The sequence below is a fragment of the Loxodonta africana genome, chromosome 25, assembly GCF_030014295.1.
Source record: "Loxodonta africana isolate mLoxAfr1 chromosome 25, mLoxAfr1.hap2, whole genome shotgun sequence".
Lineage (NCBI taxonomy): Eukaryota > Metazoa > Chordata > Mammalia > Proboscidea > Elephantidae > Loxodonta > Loxodonta africana.
Genome location: NC_087366.1, coordinates 9,185,717 through 9,208,782, shown reverse-complemented (window position 1 = coordinate 9,208,782; position 23,066 = coordinate 9,185,717). Strand labels below are relative to the sequence as shown.

Below are 23,066 nucleotides of genomic sequence, written 5' to 3'. Positions count from 1 at the left end.
TGCCATGTATTAAGGCCTCTAGCTGTGATCCAGTTTTTTCTTCTACGATCTTTCTAGTTTGGGGTTTTATATTTAGGTCTTTGATCCATTTTGAATTAGTTTTTGTGTATGGTGTGAAGTATGAGTTGTCTTTCATTTTTTTTTGCAGATGGACATCCAATTTTGCCAGCGCTATTTGTTAAAAGTCTGTCTTTTTCCTATTTGATGGACTTTGGGCCCTTGTCGATGATCAGGTGACCTTAGGTGTATGGATTTACATCTGCGTTCTCAATTCTGTTCCATTGGTCAATGTATCTGTTGTTGTACCAGTACCAGGCTGTTTTGACTACTGTAGCTGTATAGTAGGTCAGGTAGTATGAGTCCTACTTTATTCTTCTTCTTCAATAGTGCTTTACTTATCCAGGGATTCTTAAAAGTTAATGACTAGCTTCTCCATCTCTTTAAAGAATATTGTTGGTATTTGGATTAGGATTGCATCACACTGTAGATTGTTTTGGGTGGAATTGTCATTTTCACAAAGTTGAGTCTATCTATCCATGAGCATGCTATGTTTTTCCCTTTATGGAGATCTCTTTTGGTTTCTTGCAGTAGTGTTTTGTAGTTTGCTTTGTATAGGTCTTTTACATCCCTGGTTAGATTTATTCCTAAGTATTTTTTTTTTTTTTTAGGGGATATTATAAGTGGTATTATTTTCCTGATTTCCTTTTTGTTGTTCTCTTTATTGGTGTATAGGAATCCAACTGATTTATTATTATTATTATTATTGCGCTTTAAGTGAAAGTTTACAAACCAACTCAGTATCTCATACAAAAATTTATATACACCTTGCTATATACTCCTAGCTGCTCTCCCTCTAGTGAGACAGCACCACTGCTTCCCTCCACTCTCTATTTTTGTGTCTATTTGGCCAGCTTCTGACCACCTCTGCCCTTTGATCTCTTCTCCTGACAGGAGCTGCCCACATAGTCTCATGTGTCTACTTCATCCAAGAAGCTCATTCTTCACCAGTATCATTCTCTACCCCACAGTCCAGTCCAATAGCTGTCTGAAGAGTTGGCTTTGGGAATGGTTTCTGTCTTGGGCTAACAGAAGATCTGGGCACCATGATCTCTGGGGTCCTTCTAGTCTCAGTCAGACCATTAAGTCTGGTCTTTTTATGAGAATTTGGGTTCTGCATCCCACTGCTCTCCTGATCCCTCAGAGGTTCTTGTGTTCTCTCTCAGGGCAGTCATCGGTTGTAGCCAGGCACCATTCTAGTTCTTCTGGTCTCAGGCTCTGTGGTCTCTGGTTTATGTGGCCCTTTCTGTCTCTTGGGCTCATAATTACCTTGAGTCTTTGGTGTTCTTCATTTTCCTTTGCTCCAGGTGGGTTGAGACCAATTGATGCATCTTAGATGGCTGCTTGCTAGCATTTAAGACCCCAGACACTACTCTCCAAAGTGGGACGCAGAATGTTTTCTTAATAGATTTTATTATGCCAATTGACTTAGATGTCCCCTGAAACCATGGTCCCCAAACCCCCGCCCCTGCTACACTGGACTTCGAAGCATTCAGTTTATTCAGGAAACTTCTTTGCTTCTGGCTTAGTCCAGTTGTGCTGACCTCCCCTGTATTGTGTGTTGTCTTTCCCTTCACCTAAAATAGTTTTTATCTACTATCTAATTAGTGAAAACCTCCCTCCCTCCCTCCCTCCCTCCGTGCTCTCATAACCATCAAAGAATATTTTCTTCTCTGTTTAAACTTTATCTGGAGTTCTTATAATAGTGGTCTCATACAATATTTGTTCTTTTGCAATTGACTGATTTCACTCAGTTATTTTCACTCAGTTATTCTTGGATCTATATTTGTTTCAGTTAATACTGAAAGACATTTCTTCACTCTTATTGCATTTCAATTCACTTGTGACAAACTGCATCAGTTTGGAAACTTTTGACTTAATTTAGAGAAGAAAACCTACATTAAGCATTTTTTAACAATAAGGAAAATCACTGATAATAGAACTGGAGTTGTGACAAGGAATATATGCTACTGTTGAATCTAGTTATTCTAGGTGGCAACAATTGTTGTTGTTATTTGCTGTCAGTTGATTCTGACTCATGGCAACTCCATGTGAGCAGAGTAAAACTGCTCTGTAGAGTTTTCAAGGCCATGACCTTTTGGAAACAGATCACCAGGCTTGTCTTCCAAGACATCTCTGGATGGGTTTGAACCACCAACCTTTTGGCTAGTAGTTAAGCGCTTTACAGTTTGTGCCATCTAGTAACTCCTTGGCTACAATTACGTCATCTTTTATGAGGTCTTATTGATATGAATTGGGCTTTGTATCAATTCCTGTTTGTCAAGTGCAAACAATCAAATATTGGCTTAGGCCTGGTTTCTGAACCAAGCGCTTAGGAGGGAGATTATCTTAAAGCCATGTAGGGCAACCTCATCCCTGATGATTCTGAGTCAATGCTCTTATTCTAGGCCAATGGAAGAGGTTGGGAATCTTGAATATATAATAGTGTCTACTACGCATATGACTCATATCTGAATGCTTTAATGCATCTGTCAATAGATGTGTATTTGTGTTTTTAAACATATACTTAAAATTCACCAAAGACAAATATGTCTCTAGGTTGTCAACAATGGCATTTTTTAAAGACAACTGATGCTTATTATTTCTTTTTGAGGTCACTTTCAAATAAAAATGGTGTTTATTAAACAAAGAAGTAGAATGGAATTGTATGCATTTTATCACATAAATGATTGTTATTTTAAATTTATTTTAGTATGAGACAAACACATTTTTTACAGGAAATATCTAATTTGAACAAGTATATTGTCCAGTTTGGTATGAATGGTTAATGGTAACTGTCATGGATCGAATTGTGTCCCCCGCAAAAATATGTGTCAACTTGGCTAGACCGTGATTCCCAGTATTGTGTGGCTGTCCTCCATTTTGTGATTTTAATTTTATGTTAAGAGCATTAGGGTGGGATTGTAACACCACCCTAAGCCTCAGGTCAACTCCCCAAGCCAGTGTAAAGGGAGTTTCCCTGGGGTGTGGCCTGCACCACCTTTTATCAAGAGGTAAAAGGAAAAGGAAGCAAGCAGAGACTTGCGGATCTCCTATAACCAAGAAAGCAGCACCTGGAGCAGAGCGTATCCCTTGGACCTGGGGTCCTTGCACCTGAGAAGCTCCTCGACCAAGGGAAGATTGAAGACAAGGACTTTCCTCCAGAGCCAGTAGAGACAGAAAGCCTTCCCCTGGAGCTGATGCCCTGAATTTGGACTCGTAAACTACTAGACTATGAGAGAATAAATTTCTGTTTGTTAAAGCCATCCATTTGTGGTATTTCTGCTATAATGACACTAGATGACTAAAACAGTAACAAACCAACTTTGCGAAGCAAGTAGGTACATAGCAAAGGCATGTACTTCATTTGGAATGACTCAATAATACTTGCAAAAAAAAAAAAGATTATTCATTGCATATAAAGGAATACAAGTAAAACAAGCATTTAATATTATTTTTGTTTCTGCAATTCTTTCTTAAACAATAACATAATTTCTTCTCATATTTAATCTGAAAATGAAAGATTATTAAGGATTCAAAAGTCAAGCAGTGTTAGATAAGGATAAGATAAATCAAATACATTAAATTGAAAGTGCTTTCACTTGAGATATTTGGTGATTTGCCTCTGCCAGGTAAGTAAAAGGAAATATGTATTGTTTGTTATGTTAGTAGCAGAAGGTTATTATAAAACAGTTATCTTGCAGAAAATAAACTTTTCCAATAAACTCCAAGACACAAAAATCAATCTGTGCTGTACAAAAATTATCATATTTTATAGTGATTTATAATTTACAAAGCATATTCTCTTTGTTAGACTTAACAAATACTGTCTCATTTATTTCCCACAAAGGGCCAGTAAAAGAGGTATTGCTGGAGAATCAGAGGGGTTAAATTATGTGTGTGAGATAACAAAGCTATTAGAAAGCAGAGCTGGAACCTGAATTTAGAGAATTAATTCTTCATCTGGGTCTCCTTTCTCCGCTGCTGCCTCCCCTTGTTCCCCCACTTTAGAAGTTTGAAGAGGATTTATTGTATTATCACATATTAGATTACTAGACAAATACTGGGTAATACTAATACAATTAAGATGCTGGCTTCTTTTACTGTGATGCAGAGGACAGCCAGAGGAAAAAGCAAACACAAGATATCAGAGGCATGAAGAAAGGGGACTAAACGTTACTGCAGATGGATCTAGGGGGTTCATAGCAATTAAGCCAGTAAATCCCAAGTGCTTAATCATAGGTTCTGCCACTAGGGGTTCCATGTTAGTTCAGTAGAGAGCAAAACAGCAATTCAGCATCAGGAGTAAAAGTGCTTCCCTTGGCTTTCCACTAACTGTGAGTTTTATGAAGGGTGGAAATTTTATAAGGCTTTTCACCAAGGTAATGTGAAAGTATTATGATTTTATGCTTGAAATGGCTTAAAAAGAACACATCTGATGCACCTATGACCAGAGTAAAATATCTAATATTTCTACCCTATGGAGTATCCCTAATAAGAAAGTGATTCTTTCTTCCAGAGGAGTCAAATATAAATTGCATAGATGTGACAGTACTAGAAATCTGATCTGGGCAGAATATAAACATATCTGAGCAGGGAAGATAGGTTTTAGTATGTAATTACAGATAAAAACTCATTCGGATAAATAAGTAAAAGCAGGTGTTCTGCTTCTCCACGCGGTAAATAATTGACCATAGTATTCCTAGGACAAAAATCTAGAGATAGCCTAATAAGCTTCCACTAGATTCCTGCAAGAGAGAAAACATCCAGTTTATTAAACAGGATCCTAACAGAAGCAAATATTATAAATCACACTCTTCATTCAAATCCAAATCCTAAGTCAGGTCACATAATCTGAGCCCCTTTCAACGAAATAGAGGTTGGACGCTATTTAAGAAGAAGCTTACAATTACTTTACAAGTATACTCTGAAAGTCTTCCTCTTACCCTTCTCTAAAGGGATCTAAAGTCATCCAAAATATCAACAGTTAACTAGGGGAATGAATACTCAAATAATTTGGGGATTCCTAAGTATTGGCTCTGACTAACAATCCCTAGATCTCAAAAATTCTACTGGTGTCATCAGTCAAGGTAAGATTTATAGATGTTTCATGATAACAGAATTTTGATCAAAATCTATTTCATGTTAAGCTGAAGAGGAGTCTAAATCTATTCAGTGGTTATACCCTGAGTCCCTGATTACATAACCAAAATAAAACTGTTTAGTTTCATTTATGATCTCCACAATAGCTTTCTAATTTGTGAAGTATATGTGATGATAGAAAGAAGGACCAGAGGAAGCATATCATCTTCTCCCTATAAAACAGCAAATCAAATAGCAAATGATCATATTTATGGAAAAAAAAAAGTACCAATTAGTGTCACTATCAAATATATGTAAAAAAAATGCAGGCATGGTCTTCCTTACTTTCATTTAACTTTCCTAATTGACCTGATGCAAGGCAGATAGTTCTTGGAGAGGAAAAAGGGATTTACTGTAATTTTTCTAATTATACATATTATCGTATATGTGGTTTCCTTACCGGATACCACAATTTAATATAGTGCTTTTTACCTTTTATACAGCATAAAGGCTAGAAGTATTATTTCCCTAAAACAGATGAAAAGAAGAGCAATATTTTGAGGTCATAAGTCTTCAATACACCAATTCAGCAGCATTGGGTCAGATTCAGACTGAAGCGTGCATGAAACATTATTTGATCTATTTCATTGGTGACTTTATGCTGGTAGGGTCTAAGTTTAGGAAGTAAAAAGATCCTAGATCAAGGCTTTATACTATAAATAGTTTGAAATATAGATATGTGAATAAAATATGAGTTAAATTATAGGAAAATAAAACAGCCATCGTGGACTGAAGTATGTCCAGTTATTTCCTTTTAAAATAAGTGCAAGTTGTCCCCTGCACCACTACCTATGAAATAAATTATAATGTTGGATCTCCAGACTTTGGAAAACCCTAAATCACTTTTGGGTGTGTGCTTCAACTCTCTGACTAGGTGACCTCACATGTTGTTGCCTATTTTGAGTGGGACTAAAAGCAAGAGACTCTGCTTTGTGGGTCCAGGCTTAAGTATAAGCAATACAACCATTTATGACCTTGCTAAAGCTTAAAATGTCTATGAGGTTATACACTCAATATGCACAATAATCCATAGAATTTTGTAGAAAAGCTATGCCCTCTTGAGTAAGTTAATGCTTACCCTCTGAGAAGTGGCCCTTGGCCCTTGGCCCTTGAAAAAAAAAAAAAAGAGGCTTAAAACCTGATTCTGAGATGTCAGGTAACCAGACAAGATGAGATTCCTTTCATGAACTTAGTATTGTCTGATTAATCTAGTCAAATTGATTTAGCATGTTAGCCACTATCCATTATTGGTTTGAATGTTATAATCAGTTCTTGGCTGGTAGGGTGAGGAGGCCCAAAGGCACATAAAAAGTTGCAGGAGCAGGTGGCTCCCATTCTCCACATGCATATTCACACCTTAGTGAAACCTTTCCCTCCATCTGTATCTGTGGCTCCAAGGTAAGCTCCCTATGTGGAGGTGAATAAAAAGAAAAACGTAACCAGTTTACGAATGATATTTACAAGGATATCAAGTGTAGTGGCACATGTTGTACACTCTATAAATCTGAAAGGTGCTATCTGAATTCTAGTCTTCTGTAGTTATGGAGAACATAACCTGAACTGATTGCTCAGTAGTAGTCCAGGTATATCATGATGTGTTGAACCAGCCAGTAATGGTCTGATGAACTGTTAGAGGAGATTATGAATGACTGTGAAAAAGACAAATAGGGAGATCCTGCCCTTGGGCAGGACATTGTACAGTATAAGTTACTGTCCACTGTTTCTGGAAGGAAACGTCATCACTAACTAATGTACTTTGAATTAATAGTTTGGCTAGATATTCAGAGAAAAGGGAGATACGAATTTGGAAAATCATTGACAAGAATGTTTGGTAAGATGTAATAGAACAGATCTCTAGAATGGACCCAGAATAAGGTGAGGATATTTATGTAATATGTAAAATTTGAGCACCACTTTACTTAAAAAAAAGACAAAATTATCTGTTTCCTAGATATTATCCTTCCAGACCATTTGACTAATAGGCGCATGAACCACAGACAACAGCAGCAAGCCTTTAAGCTACGTTTAGGCCCAAACAAAGGCCCTACCTCACTAAGAATGACAAGCTGCAAAAACTGCAACCCATCTTTCCAGAAGCGGTGACCGATTTGGAGCCCCTAATATTTTATCACCACCACGTGTCTGTCAATTTGTTGTATTGTGGTGGTTCGCGTGTTGCTGTGATATTGGAAACTTTTCTACTGGTATTTCAAATATCGGCATGATCACCCTCGTTGGACAGGTTTCAGCTAAGCTTCCAGACTAAGACACTAGGAAGAAGGACCTGGCAGTCTATTTCTGAAAAAAGTGGCCAGTGAAAACATTATGAATAGCAGCAGAACATATTGATATAATGCTGGAATATGAGTCCCTCAGGTTGCAAGGCCAGTTAATACAACTATTATTCAAATTTACCCACCAAACACTAATGCCAAAGATGAAGAAACTGATGATATTTACCAACTTCTGCAGTCTGAAATTAGTTAAACATGCACTCCAGAAGCATTGATAATTACTGGTGATTGAAATGAGGAAGTTGGAAACAAAGAAGGATTGGTAGTTGGAAAATAATGGCCTTGGTGGCAGAAATGACGCCACAGACCATATGATAGAATTTTGCAAGACCAATGACTACTTCATTTCATTGCAAATACACTTTTTTCAACAACATAAACGGTAACTTTACACATTGACCTCCCCAGATGGAATATATAGGAATCAAATCAACTACATCTGTGGAGAGAGGTGATGGAAAAGCTCAATGTCATCAGTCAGAACAAGGCCAGGGGCTGACTGTGGAACAGACCATCAACTGATCATATGCAAGTTCAAGTGGAAACTGAAGTTGAAGAAAATTAGAAAAGCCCACAAGAGCCAAAGTAAGACCTTGAGTATCTCCCGCCTGAATTTAGAGACCATCTCAAGAATAGGTTAGACACATAGAACACTAATGACCAAAGACCAGACGACTTGTGAAATGACATCAAGGACAATACACATGGAAAAAGCAACAAAAAAACAAGCCCGATACCGTCCTGTCGATTCCGGCTCTTAGTGACCCTATAGGGCAGGGTAAAACTGCTCCATAGGGTTTCCAAAGAGTACCTGGTGGATTATGAACTGGTGACCTTTTGGTTAGCAGCCAAACTCTTAATCACTATGCCATCAGGGTTCAGGTGCTACGCATGCTTAGTCTCTGGAATTCAACAGCATACACAGGAGAGGGTGTCTCACTGGATGCATTCACTGATGTGCGTTGTGGGGAACGACTTCAGTGTGGCAACTGTGAGGAATCTTTTTGTCTTTCCCTTACGGGTGACCCTGCTCAGGCACACCCACTACCCACGGTAACCCGCTGGGGTCATTTCTTTTGTGCCTAGTGCCAGTCATTGGGGGCCTCAGCGAGGTTCAACAACACTTTCAAGCAGTGTTATGGTCTTCCTTCACCCTTCTCACCTGAACAGCCTGTGAAGTCTCACAGTTTGCGCCACCTTAAAAAAAAAAATCCAGCTCAAGCTTCCTCAAATAAGTTCATTTTCTGCATTCCCTGTTTGGGCTGTTACCCAGTCCTGTTCCAAAACGGCTGCAATGAGCAAGCACTCCCGATGTTAGCGGATAGGATCTCTCAGTTTCTGAGGTGATCCCGTTCCTCCTCTCCCCCACTTCTAGACTCACCGGAAATCTCTATATTCCTTGCTGGTCTCTGGAATTCTGAGATTTCAGTCGGTGCTTGTTCTTATTCGTTGTTCGGTGGGTTACTTGCCGGGGCAGTTGATGGGAGAGTCCGCTCTTTTGCCATCTTGCACTGCCCTTCAACCTTATACTTTTTTTAATGAACCAAACTGGGTTATCAGGGAAGAGAATCAGGTGGAAAAATGAGTTTTGTTTTTAATTACCATGAGCCCCTTGTTAAAAAATAAAATAAAAAACACATTGATTTCCTTTGTATGGCCCTTCCATTGGGAATTTTCAGTGATTATAGATAAGCTACATGAATTTAGAGGATCCCTGAGGGTTTAAACAGTTAAGCCTCAGTTACTAACTGAAATGTTGGTGGTTCGAATCTGCCCAGAGGCATCTTGGAAAAAAGGCCTGGTGATCTATTTCCGAAAGATCACAGCCATTGAAAACTCTATGAAGCGCAGTTCTAATCTGAAACACATGGAGTCACCATGAGTCAGCATTGACTGGAGGGCACCTGGTTTACTGGTTAGTAGAACTTAGGGATACTCGACTCTAGCGATCTATCTTGGTTACATCTTTTAGTGACACATAACAAATAAGAATCTTTTTCATCACATCTACAGCTTAATTTTTCATACCTACAAAAAAAAAAGTTTTTTTTTTTTTTTTACAACTTGCCACCAATTCAAAGTCATATTTTTTTTTTCCTTGACAAAGTATTGATTATAATTCATGTAAATTAGAAAGATAATACAGGAGACTGCAGTACACCAGATGTACAAATAACCCTTGAAAAAAGTGAAGGAACCAAGCCGAGAAAATTAAAAGAATGTAGCATTAACCTTACTTTACTCATTTCAACCAAACAGGATCCATTTCAAGGAATGGGCTCAAAACTAGTTTTGTTTGAAATTCTAGTTGCTTAATCCTTCCTCTCAGATGTAAGGTGGATACTATAAATGTTTCATTGTTCTTCAAACTAATTAAATAAGTTACATTAAGAAATGAGAATGTCAAAGGAGGGAAAATAGAGCACTGATAATGGCACATTGAAAAATAATTTACAAAATGAGAACAGTTTACATAAAATGAGTTTATATTTTACTATATTTTGTTGCTCATAGTTTTCTGACCATAAAAGCATATATAATTTTAATTTACTTAGTCACTAATTATTGTCTATCCAACCCAGTTTAGAAATACTTTTGATTCATTTTAACTCATTTAAAAATTCTTTATAACCCCAAATCCCAACAATCCTTTTTTTTAAACTTTTTTTCCTCTTCATTGCTATTCTCTTTTCTTTTCCTTTAAGGCTTTCTTCCCCTATTTCCTTTTCATTTATCTTTACCTGCCTCTCTTCCTTCAGCCTGCCATGCCTTTCTCTGTCTATCCTCTCAATGCACCTCTTTCTCTTTGATCTTCTTCCCTTGCTTTCTCACTCTCATAGTCTTCCTCTCTATTCATTTTTTTCTCTCAACTACTTTGAGAAAGTTAGGTATTTTCTCTTTCTATTTTTCAGGAGAGGAAGAGTATGAGCTATTTGGGACAGAGTACCAAGAAGAAAACCTTTAACCTCTCCTCACCTGAAAATAATTGAAAATCTTCAAGAAATGACAGTATTTGAATTGTATTTTATATTGACGTTTATGTTGAGGTGAGAAATCTTGGATGACATTTTTCTTGCTTAAAGCAGGAGAATGAAAATGCCAACCTGTCACATGTATTTGCTTTGAATGTAATCTTAACTTGCCTGCTTTTGGGATTTTCAAAATATCTAACATAAGTTTCTAATTAAAATCTTCCAAGTGTGATGTATTTTTGATTGTGTAAAATCATCTCCATTTCCTGGCATTAGATGTTTAATTATCTCTGCCTGTATCATTCTCTCCCTCCCTACAATAGACAACATATGCGATTACCCTACAGAGGGCATTTGCCCCTAATGTGAAACCTAGAAATGAAAGTTGTATCATCAGGCATGGAGTTGCATTAAAATTCTGAAGCCTTTCTAGGCAGTAAAGAAAAAAATTTTTTTTTTTTTTTTTAGGCAAGTGTTCATAAAATATGAATTTGAAAAAGATACATCCTAGGTCACCAACTGTACTTAATAGCGTTATTAAGGCTTCTATCTATAAGAGAGAGAAAATTTTCACATCAATTCACATCAGTCTAATAGCATTAATTATGCCAACTTGTTTCATGTACTGAAGATTTAAATATCATTTAGCTTAGTGCATGTATACTACTGAATGATACTCATAACCCTCTAGAGAAGGTAAAGATGAATGTCACAAATGCCAGCTTGGGCTCAATCATCAAATCAGGGTGGCAGAAACTCCAAACTAGCTCATCGCAATCTGTTTAACTAAAACTAACCTTGATTTAAGCAAAACTAAATTTCAGCAGAAACAATGATTTTAACTGTCATCTCTTCCACTCTTAATATATAATTTCACATCCATTACCAATTCTATCATTGATAAAATTACAACCTAAAAGTGAGACTGATTTTATGTACTCCCAAACATTTATAATATGAACATAGCATACACTGTTATTAATTTAATTATTATTACCTTTTTTTTTTTTTTTATATATGGTATACTAAGGTCAATACACCTAACACTGTTTGATGCTCTAGAGATACGGAACAGAGAACAATTCTTTAACTTTGCAAACTTCGTTATTTTTTGAGACGAAACTCCAAAGGGTAAAACAGTTAAATGACTACGAAAACTTTTCCTCAGGGTATCATTTTCACAATAGTCCTTAGAAACTGTACAAATAAAGCTCTGCAGTAACTTCATTGTCAGCTATATCAACAGAGAGAGCAAATGTTTTCTGAAGAAACTGAAAGGCAAGTATAGTACAAACTTTGCAGCCAAACATTTTATTTATGAATTATGCAGCTTTGCTAAAGTCATTTGGCTTTTCTAAGTTTTAGTTTCCTCGCTCCTATAGTTTGTTGTTGTTGGCTGCCATGGAGTTGGCCCCCAACTCATGGCAGCTGCATGTGTCACAGAATAGGCCTGCTTTCTGGGTTTCCCTGGCTGTAGTTTTTACAGAAGCAGTTTGCCAGGCCTTTCTTTTGCAAAACTAGTGATGATCATATCTAATTTGCAGCTTGTTGTGAGAATAAAATGTAACATCTATAAAGCACCAGAAGGTGACAATATTTAAAAAGACACTATTTATTATGATTATGATTTTATCATGATGAATCCCATTACATTCATATGAGGAAAGTAATCCAAAAATGCAAGTAAATCAGAAAAAAAAAATTAAGTAAGTGGCTAATTAAGTCACATACATAAAAAATATTTGGTCAAGTAAAAACTTTTCTCATATCTGAGAAACTCAGTTTCCACAAATAAGCTATGAAGTTTGAAAATAATCTGTAGATTGAGATGATATACCAATTCATTAAAAAAAAATAGGCCATTAAAAATGAGAATATAAATGTGTTTGCTCTCATGCTGTGTTGAGAATATTTACTAGAAATGATTTTTAAAAATAACAATAAATGGATTTATGACAAAAATCTGTACATACAAATACTTTTCCATAAATTAAAAGGGAGTGCTGATAACTAATATGAGAAAGGGTAAAAAGTCTCCATAGTCTAAATATATCACAGTATTAAGAATTTAATTAAGAACTCTCAATATGGTGGTATATTTAGACGAAGGTGACTTTAACATTAAACAGAAAGAAAAATATAAAATAAATACAAATTAAAAAGTAAACTATAATAGCATAAAAAATTATTTTATTTTATTTATTTTTTTTATAGCATAAAAAATAGCATAGCAAAGGGAAATAGGTACTATGGAGAAAAAAAGAAAAGGGAGAATAAAGAGTACTGGGGTGAAAGGATGTAATTCTAAGTTCAGTCATCGTGTAACTTGGAGGTGAGGATGATGTTTGAGCTAAGATCCAAAGGAAGTAAGAAACTGAGATGTGAAAGCATCTGGAGGTAGAAGAGGGAATGCTGAGTGAAGAACAAGAGCAAACGTTCTCAGGTGAGGGTGAGCCTGGGGAATGTGAGAAATCAAAAGAAGACCAGTTTGACTAAATTGCATTAGAGTAGTGAGAGAGACTCCCAAGGATTGGGGTGATATCTATTGAAATATATGCAAAAGCTGCTCAAGCAGATAAAACTATTAGGTAGATTTGGTGTATGGGTGCAAACAAAATAGGGAATAATAGATTTGCTTATTCAGGACCACTTAAAAGTCATTGTATTGGTTTCATAGGGCTTCTGTAATAAATTATCACAAAGTAGATGGTTTAAAACAACAGAAATTTGTTCTCTAACAGTTCTGGATGCTAGAAGTCAGAATTCAATATGTGTCAGCAGGGTCTTTATGTTCTCTCTGAAGGCTCTAGAAGAAAATCCTTCCTTGTCTCTCCCAGATTCTCGCGGCCCCAGGCAGTCCTGGACTTGTGGCAACATAACTCCCAATTTCTGCTTCCATCTTCACGAGGCTCATTTTCTCTGTATCTCTCTGTGTGCGTATTCCTTTTTGTATAATGAGGCTAGTCATACTGGATTATATCCCACCCTACTCCAGTATTACCTCATGTTAACTAGATACATCTGCAAAGACCTTGTTACCAAATAAGATCATATTCACGGGTACTGGGGGTTAGGACTTCAACATATCTTTTATGGGGACACAATTCAATCCACAAGAGTAACTCAGCAGCAATAGTCATTATGCCCCTAAAACTTTCTCAGTCTGCCTTGCTTTTTGTTTATCCTTATGCAAACTAACTGGGCTTAAAAATATTTAAACTTAAAAAGATAATTCCTTATATACAACCTGCTTCAGGCCCACATTAATAGCTCCACATGTAAACCAATCAGACAGAGTATTTCCCATACCTAAAGCTGTCAGACATGGATCCATATCAACTTTTGTAAATGCCTAGCTGCCAATTTTTTTTTAATCAAGGTATTAGCAATATAGTATAATAGAATTTCATATGAACATAAAGTAAAAACACATACAGTTTGAAATTCTGGGTTAAGAACTTCTTACCATTTTGAACTTTGGAAATTTTCTTAATCTCTCTGAATTTCAATTTTCTAATTGGTAAAATGTTCACAAATAATGTGATACTAATGGCACTGGTTAAAAAAAAAAAAGTAAGTTCAGAATGTTAACCTAGGGTTCCCATAATTAGGGAGTAATAGGGAAGAGATTTACCCTCCCTGTTGTGTCCTTTCCCCATACTTATTCAATCTGTATGCTGATCAAATAATCCAAGAAGCTGGACTATATGAAGAAGAACGGGGCATCAGGGTTGGAGAAGGACTCATTAACAACCCGTGTTATGCAAATGACACAACCTTACTTGCTGAAAGTGAAGAGGACTTCAAGTGCTTACTGATGAAGATCAAAGACTACAGACTTCAGTATGGATTGCACCCCAACATAAAGAAAACAAAAATCCTCACAACTGGACCAATAATTAACATCATGATAAAAGGAGAAAAGATAGATATTTTCAAGGATTTCATTTTATTTGGATTTACAATCAAAACTCATGGAAGCAGCAGTCAAGAAATTAAAAGACACATTGCATTGGGTAAATCTGCTGCAAAAGATGTCTTTAAAGTGTTGAAAAACAGAGATGTCACCTTGAAGACTAAGGCAGGCCTGACCAAAGCCATGGTGTTTTCAGTCACCTCATATGCATGTGAAAGCTAGACAATGAATAAGAATTGATGCCTTGGAATCGTGGTGTTGATGAAGAATATTGAATATACCACGAACTACCAAAAGAATGAACAAACCTGCCCTGGAAGAAGTACAGACAGAATGCTCCTTAGAAGCAAGAATGGCTAGACTATATCATATGTACTTTGGGCATGTTATCGGGATAGATCAGTCCCTGGAAAGGACATCATGCTTGGTAAAGCAGAGGGTCAGTAAAAAAGAGGAATATCCCCAACAAGATGGATTGACACAGTGGCTGTGACAACGGGCTCAAGTAAAACAATGATTGTGAGGATGGTGTAGGACTGGGCAGTGTTTTGTTCTGTTGTACATAGGGTTGCTATGAGTCGGAACTGACTCGACAGCACCTGACAACAACAAGAACATAGAATATATAGGGACAGTTCATATGTAATAACTCTTCAGAAATTGACCCATAGGCAATTTTATCCCATTTGGAAGGGAAAAAATTACTGTTACTTTCTGCCTTGAAACACATTCTAGACAAATGAGCAGATATAGATTTCCAATTAATATTTCTGAGTTGAGACAGAGATCAAATGTCAGGCAATCTGAGGTCACTAGAAATTTCTATGCTTCAAAAACGGCAGTATATAGATAGAAAAAAGTTTCAGAAATCACCAAGGTGGACTGCTTTTGTATTGCTGAATACTAAGGCCTTTAATGTGGGGTAAAATGCTACAAGGTCAGAGAGAGAACTTAAAGGGATCTGTCAGCCTAATAATTCTCAGACCTCACCTAGACTAGGGGGTATTTTAAGATCACACCAGCCATAGTCAATATTCTTCATTGATTACTTAAGAGCTGGTAGAAATCGCAAAAGGAAAGACCTTTAGTGGTGAGGTTAAATAACAGAGAAAAGGTGTTTTATTCCTACAAAAACAAAGCAGATAAACTAGACATGAATGAATCAAACTGAACCACATGTAACTTTACTGCCTACCAATACAAATACTCTTTAAAGAAAGACAATAAAATCCAGACACTAAGCAACACAAAATACACCAATACCAACATCTAATACATGTTTTTAGATATTCGACGAGGGTGAAAAACATTACCAGAAGTACCAGTCAATATAAAAAACACCCAAACAGTAATAAATTTTGGAGAATTAACAGAAAATAACATTATACTATCATTAAAATTATGTTCAGTGTTTAAAAGAGAACAAGGACACAGTGAGGAGATAAATGAAAGACATAAAAATTGAATTTCTAGAAAAGTTAAATAACAGCACTATATTGGATTGGAAACACTGGTGGCATAGTGATTAACAGTTTGGCTGCTAACCAAAAAGTTGGAATCCACTAGGCACTCCTTGGAAGACCTATGGGGCAATCCTGCTCTATCCTATAGGGCCGCTACGAGTCAGATTTGACTTGAAGGCATGGGTTGGTTTATATTGGATTAGCTATTGAATAGGCACTGCTGAAGAAAAGAACAGTGAGCATGAGACAAAGTATAAAACCTATAATATGAAGCAAAAAGAGGGAAAAAAAAGACTAAAATAATAACTAGTCTCTGTGGGACTATCAATTTTTGTTTGCCTGAATATCAAAAAATTTTATACACATGTAACTGAAATTTTAGAAGAAAGGAAAATGAGACAAAAAAAATTTTTTTTTAAATATAATAGTCAACTTTTTTCATGTTGATGAAAACTATAAACTCATAAATCCATGAAGATCTATGAACCCAAGAAAAATAAACACAAGAAAATCATATGAAGGCAAATTAAAATCAAATTTATTAAAGTCTTAAACATAGCCATAGGAAAAAAGATAATATAGTCAGAGAAAGGGGAAGAAACAATAAAGAGTTCTCATGACAAACTGTGCAATCCAGAAGACAATGCTTTGAAAGAAACTATCAAAATAGAATTCTTTACCAAAGAATATACCTTTCAAAAATGAGAGCCAAGTAAAGATTTTTCCAGACAAACAAAAAGTGATAAAATTCATGGCCAGCAGACTTGCGCAATAACAAAAATGTCAGTAGAAGCCCTTCCTGAGGAAGGAAAATAATACCAGAGGAAAACTGTACTTCGTCAAAGGGATAACTTTGTCCTTCAGGATAGATCTTCAAATTTCTTTTTTTTTTTTTGATGATGATGTCATTCCTCTTTAATTTGTCATTCCCTGCATATCAGACCATAAGATTATAAGATTCAAAATGGCCAGTATCAGTCTATTTCAGTTCAAAAATGCCTAGGATATTGATCTTTATGAGTTCCATTTAATTTTTGACAACTTCCAAGTTTCCTAGATTCATACTTTGCACATTCCACATTCCAATTACTAATGGATGTTTACAGCTGTTTCTTTTCATTTTGAATCATATCTTATCAGCAGATGAAGGTCCTGAAAGCTTTACTCCATCCATGTCATTAAGGTCAACTCTGGTGGTGCAGTGGTTAAGACCTGTGCTATTAGCCAAAAGGTCAGCAGTTTGAATCCACCAGTCACTCCTTGGAAACCCTACGGGGCAGTTCTACTCTATTCTATAGGGCTGCTATGAGTCAAAATTGACTTGATGGGAACAGGTTTGGTTTGGCTTTCCACTCTGAGGAAACAGCCCTTCCCTTGTTGTATTTTGAGTACCTTCCAACCTGAGGGCTCATCTTCTGATACTATATCAGACAACTTTCCATGGCTATTCATAAGGTTTTCACCGGTCAGTTATTTCAGAAGTAGACTGCCTGGTTCTTCTTTTTAGTCTGTCTTAGTCTGGAAGCTCTGCTGAAACTTGCTCACCATGGGTGATCCTGCTGATATTTAAAATACCAGTGACATTGTTTTCAGCATCACAGAAACAGGCCAGCCACTGCAGTATGACAAATGGAATACACAGGAATCAAACTGACAACATCTGTGGAAAGAGATGATGGAAAATCTCAATATTATCAGTCAGAACGAGGCCAGGGAACTACCAATTGCTCATATGCAAGTTCAAGTAGAAGCTCATGAAAATTAAAAGAAGTTCATGAGAGCCAATAAATGAACTTGAACATATCCCACCTGAATTTGTAGACCATTTCAAGAATAGATTTGATGTGCTGAACACTAATGACCAAAGACCAGATGAGTTGTGGAACAACATCAGGGACATCACACATGAGGGTAGCAAAATGTCATTAAAAAGACAAAGGTAGAAAAGGCCCAAATGGATTTCAGAAAAGACTCAGAAAATTACTTTTGAACATTGAGTAGCAAAAGCAAATGGAAGAAATAATGAAGTAAAAGAGCTGAAAAGAAGATGGAAAAGACTGGTTGGAGAAGACAAAGAATTATTTTAGTCTTTTTTTCCCTCTTTTTGCTTCGTATTATAGGTTTTATACTTTGTCTCATGAGGATGATATAGGACCAGGCAATGTTTCATTCTGGTGTACATAGGACTGCTATGAGTTGGAACTACCTCAACAGCATGTAATAACAAAAACAACAACAACAACATGTACCCAATACCCCATTTTAAAAATGAACAATTCATGGCCAAGCATGAGATTGATTTATATTCTCCCATTTCCTCCACCCTGGATTATTTGGAAGCAGACTTTAGACATCCTATCCATTTATTCATGATTCTAATATTTACAGGGAAATATCATAATTCACATTTGCTTCTCTATAAAAATTTATCTGTATGAAATAGCCTCTGGTGATAATGTATGCCTTTATTTATTTATTTTTAATATTTATTTTTTTTGTTGAGAGTATTCGCAGCAGAACATACACCAATTCAATAATTTCCACATGTACAATTCAGTAACATCAGTTACATTCTTCAAGTTGTACAACCTTTCTCACAGTCTTTTTCAGAATTATCCCCCCCAATTAACATAAACTTGCTGCCCCCTAAATTTCCTAGTTTCCTATCTAATCTTTCAATTTGCTTTTTCAATTTGATCCCATACAAATAGTTCTTAAAAGAGCACAACACTTAAAGTAAACCTTTTTTGCTCCCACTGCCGTAGAGTCGATTCCGACTCATAGCAATCCTATAGGACAGAGTAGAACTGCCCCATAGAGTTTCCAAGGAGCGCCTGGCGGATTCGAACTGCTGACCTTTTGGTTAGCAGCCATAGCACTTAACCACTATGCCACCAGGGTTTCCCCTTTTTTACTAGTTAGGCTAAACTGTTCTTTGGTTTTAAGACTTGGGGATATTTTTGGTTTAAGGTTTAAAGATTATCTGAGGGCAATAGTCTCATGGGTTTGTCTGGTCTGAATTGCTTCAGAAAGTATGGATTCGTGAGAATCTGAAATTCTGTTCTGCACTGTCTCCCTTTTGATTATGATTCTTCTATAAAATCTTTGATCCAAAATGTTCAGTAATGATAGTCAAGCACCATCTAGTTTTTCTGGTCTCATGGCAAAGGAGGCAGTTGCTCATGGAGGCAGTTAGCCATACATTCCATTTAGTAAAATAATAAGAATGGATTTGTTTATATTGCATTTGGAAAAAAAATTAGCACCAAAGACTGAATTTAGGATATGAAAGAATATTGTTGTGTCTTATAGATGAAGTATGAAAATATTTGAAATTGAATGGTGGTAAGGTAAAAATGCACATTAATTCTTTTAGACAAACTTAAGAAAAAAAGAGATAGATATAACGAATAAATTGTGGAGATTAAAAGGGTATAGAAGATACTTCATCAATCAAAAACATAGTCAAGACTATAGAAAATATAAAACAAAGAGGATATGGGACAAATACAATACAAATATTAAGAAGGTCAATTTAAACATAATAATGGTGAAAATGGAAACCCTGGTGGCCTAGTGGTTAAGAGCTATGGCTGCTAACCAAAAGGTTATCAGTTAAAATCCACCAGGCACTCCTTGGAAACTCTATGGGGCAGTTCTACTCTGTCCTACAGGGTCGCTATGAGTCTGAATCAACTGCATGGCAATGGATTTGTTTTTGTTTTTAAAATGCTGAAAATAAATGCATCTATTAAAAGGGTGAGATCATTAGACTTAACAAAATTTTTGACTCGACCATATGCTGTCCACGAGAAATTCACTTTCAATGTAAAGTTTCTGACAGGATTACAATAAAAGGATGTTAAAACTGTATATATAATGCAAACTATATATATACATAAACAAAATGCTGGAGTCATTACATGCATATTAGACAAACAGTACTTCCAAAAATATATATATGCAGAAATAGACAGGAATATTTCTTGCAGAGAAAGTAGTCAATTTAGAAAGAAGTCATGCCAATGCATACATTTAGTAGTCACATTTCAAAATATGTTAAGTAAAAGCTAATATAACTGAACTAAGAAAGAGAGAAATCCACAATTTTAATTGATGGTACAAGCGGACAGAAAAATCAGTAAGAATATAGAAGATACGAAAAACATTATCAACCAAAATGACCTAATTGATTTTTTTTCTTTGCCTTGGTCACATTGTGCTGACTTTCACCATGTTGTGTACTGCCTTTCTCTTCACCAAAATTAGCATGTGTCTACTATCTAGTTAGTGATTCTCTCTACCCTCCCCCTCCCATCCCCGGTAACCATGAACAAATGTTTCTTTCTGCATGTAAATCTTTTCTCGATTTTTTATATTAGTGGTCTCATAAGGACAATATTTGTCCTTTTGTGGTTGATTTATTTCACTCGGCATAATGTCCTCCAGATCTATTCATGCTGTGAAATGTTTTGAATGTTTATCATTATTCTTTATCATTGGATAGTTTTCCTTTGTGTGTATATACCACATTTTGTTTATCCATTCATTGGCTGATGGGTACTTAGGTTGTTTCCATCTTTTTGTTATTGCGAATAATGATGCAATGAACATAAGTGTACATATTTTTGTTCATATCACAGCTCTTATTTCTCTAGGATATATACCTAGGAGTGGAATTGCTGGGTCATATGATATTCCTGGAGCCTTGTGGCACAGTGGTTAAGAGCAAATTTGCTAACCAAAAGATCTGCAGTTCAAATCCACTAGCCACTCCTTTGAAACCTTATGGGGCAGTTCTACCCTGTCCTCTAGGGTTCCTATGAGTTGGAATCGACTTGATGGCAACGGGTGATATTTTGGAATGGCTAACAATCATGAGCGTCTCTTCATGTGTTTGTTAGCCTCCTGAATGCCTTCTTTGGTGAAATGTCTGTTCATGCCCTTTGTCCATTTTTTTGTTGTTGAAGTTTTCTAAAAATTTCAGAGATTACACCCTTGTCAGATGTCGTCTCCAAATTTTTTTCCCCAGTCTTTAGGGACTGTTTTTTCTCTTTTGGAGAAGTCTTTTGATGAGCATAATTATTTAATTTTTAGGAGGCCTGTTATCTAGTTTATCTTCTGCTGTTTGTGGATTTTTAGTTGTTTGATAAGCTATTTATGCCATAAATTAGGGTACCTAAGTTTGTTCCTGTGTTTTCTTCCATGAACTTTATAGTTTTAGGTTTTACATTCAGGCCTTTGATTCATTTTGAGCTAGTTTTTGCATATGGTGTGAAGTATGGTTCCTGTTTCATTTTTCTGAAAATGGATATGCAGTTTTGCCAGCAACATTTGTTAAAGAGACTATTTCTTCTCCATTTAATGGACTTCGACACTTTGTCAAAGATCAACTGTCCATGGGCAGATGGGTTTCTTCTGGGCTCTTAATCCTGTTCCATTGTTCTGTATGTCTGCTGTACCAGTACCAGGCTGTTTTGACTACCATGGCTATATAGTAGGTTCTGAAATCAGATAGTGTGAGTACTCCTACGTTGTTCTTTTCCTTCGATAACACTTTGTTTATCTGGGGCCTCTTTTCTTTCTATATAAATTTGGAGATCAGTTTTTCCATTTTGTTAAAGAATGTTGTTGGAATTTGGATTGGGATTGCATTGTATCTATAGACTGCTTTGGGTAGTATTGACATTATCACGATGTTAAGTCTTTTTATCTTGAGCGTGGTATGTTTTCCTATTTATGTGTGCCTTTTTTGGTTTCTTGTTTTGTAGTTTGTGTAGGTCTTTTACACTCGGAGTTATATTTATTTCTAAGTATTTTATCTTTTTGTTGGCTAAAAAAAAAAATAAAATAAATAAAAAATTTTTATTTTTATTTTTATTGTAAGTGGTACTGTTTTCCTGATGTACTTTTTGGCCTTCACTTTGTTAGTGTAGAGGAATTCCACTGGTTTTGTTTATGTTGATCTTGTACACCGTCAGTTTGTTGAACCCTTCTCTTAGTTATACTGATCTTCTTGTGGAATCTATGGGATATTCTGTGTATTGGATCATGTCATCTGTGAATAGGGGTCATTTTGCTTCTTCCTTACCAATTTCGATGCCCTTTATTTCCCTTTCTTGACTTATTGCCCCAGCTAGGACTTCCAGTACAATATTGAATAAAAGTGTTGACAAAGGGCATCCTTGTTTGTTGCCCATTTTCAAGGGAAATGTTTTCAGCCCTTCTCCACTGAGCATAATGTTGGCTGTTGGTTTTGTAAATATGCCTTTAATTATGTTGAGGAACTTCCCTTCTATTTCTATTTTGCTGAGTGTTTTTATTAAGACAGGGTGTTGGATTTTATCAAATGCCTTTTCTGCATCAATCGAGATGATTATGTGCTTTTTCTTTTATTTATGTGGTGCATTACGTTGACTGATATTCTAATATTGAACCATCCTTGCATATCTGGTAGAGGTTCCACTTCATCATAATATTTTTTTAATAGGTTGTTTAATTCTATCGGCAAGAATTTTGCTGAGAATTTTTGGATTTATATTCATGAATTTTCTTTTTTAACGGTATCTTTTCCTGGCTTTGGTATCGGGGTTATACTGGCTTAATAGAATGAATTGCGGAATATTCCTTTCATTTGTCTGTTCTGGAATAGTTTGAGTAGAATTGTTATCAACTCTTCTCTGAATGTTTGCTAGAATTATCTACTGAAGTTGTCTGGGTTCTGTGTTAGGTTTTTTTGTGTGTATGTGTGTGTTTTAAGAGGGGGTCAAACTTTGTTTTTATGATCTCTTCTATTTCTGCTTTTGTTAGGAGTATGTTCAATTTTTTTTTACCTCAGTTTGTGTTAGTTTAGGTAGGTAGTGTGTTCCTAGAAATTTGTCAATTTCTTCCAGGTTTTCAAATTTGTTGGAGAACAATATTTCATAATATTCTGTTATGGTTCTTTTTATCTCAGTTGATTCTGTTGTAATGTTGCCTATCTCATTTCTTATTTTGGTTGTTAGCATCTTCTCATTCTTTTCCTTTGTCAATTTTATTGATCCTCCAAAAAACCAACTTCTAGTCTTGTTGATTCTATTTTTTTGTTTGTTTCCTGTCTCATTTATTTCTGCTCTGATTGCTAATATTTCCTTTCTTGTGGTGATTGTGAACTTTTTTATTTGTTGAAGTCGTACGGTTAAACTATTGATTTTGTCTCTTCTTTTTTGACGTTTGAGTTTAT

General features: G+C 35.9%; 1 long non-coding RNA gene across 19 annotated transcripts in view; it reads right to left on the bottom strand.

Moving 5' to 3' along the window:
* LOC111750919 (uncharacterized) overlaps nucleotides 1-23,066 on the bottom strand; it is a 204,536-nt gene that overhangs the window by 130,427 nt on the left and 51,043 nt on the right. For 14 of the 19 annotated variants that reach the window (XR_010319351.1, XR_010319365.1, XR_010319366.1 and 11 more), the window contains one exon: nucleotides 8,875-9,041. The exons of 3 other annotated variants lie outside the window; for them this stretch is intronic. This is a non-coding gene — a long non-coding RNA (uncharacterized LOC111750919). Of the gene's footprint in view, nucleotides 1-8,874; nucleotides 9,042-17,389; nucleotides 17,505-23,066 lie in introns of all 19 variants that reach the window. 2 more of the 19 variants (XR_010319363.1, XR_010319361.1) reach the window with 1 other exon arrangement.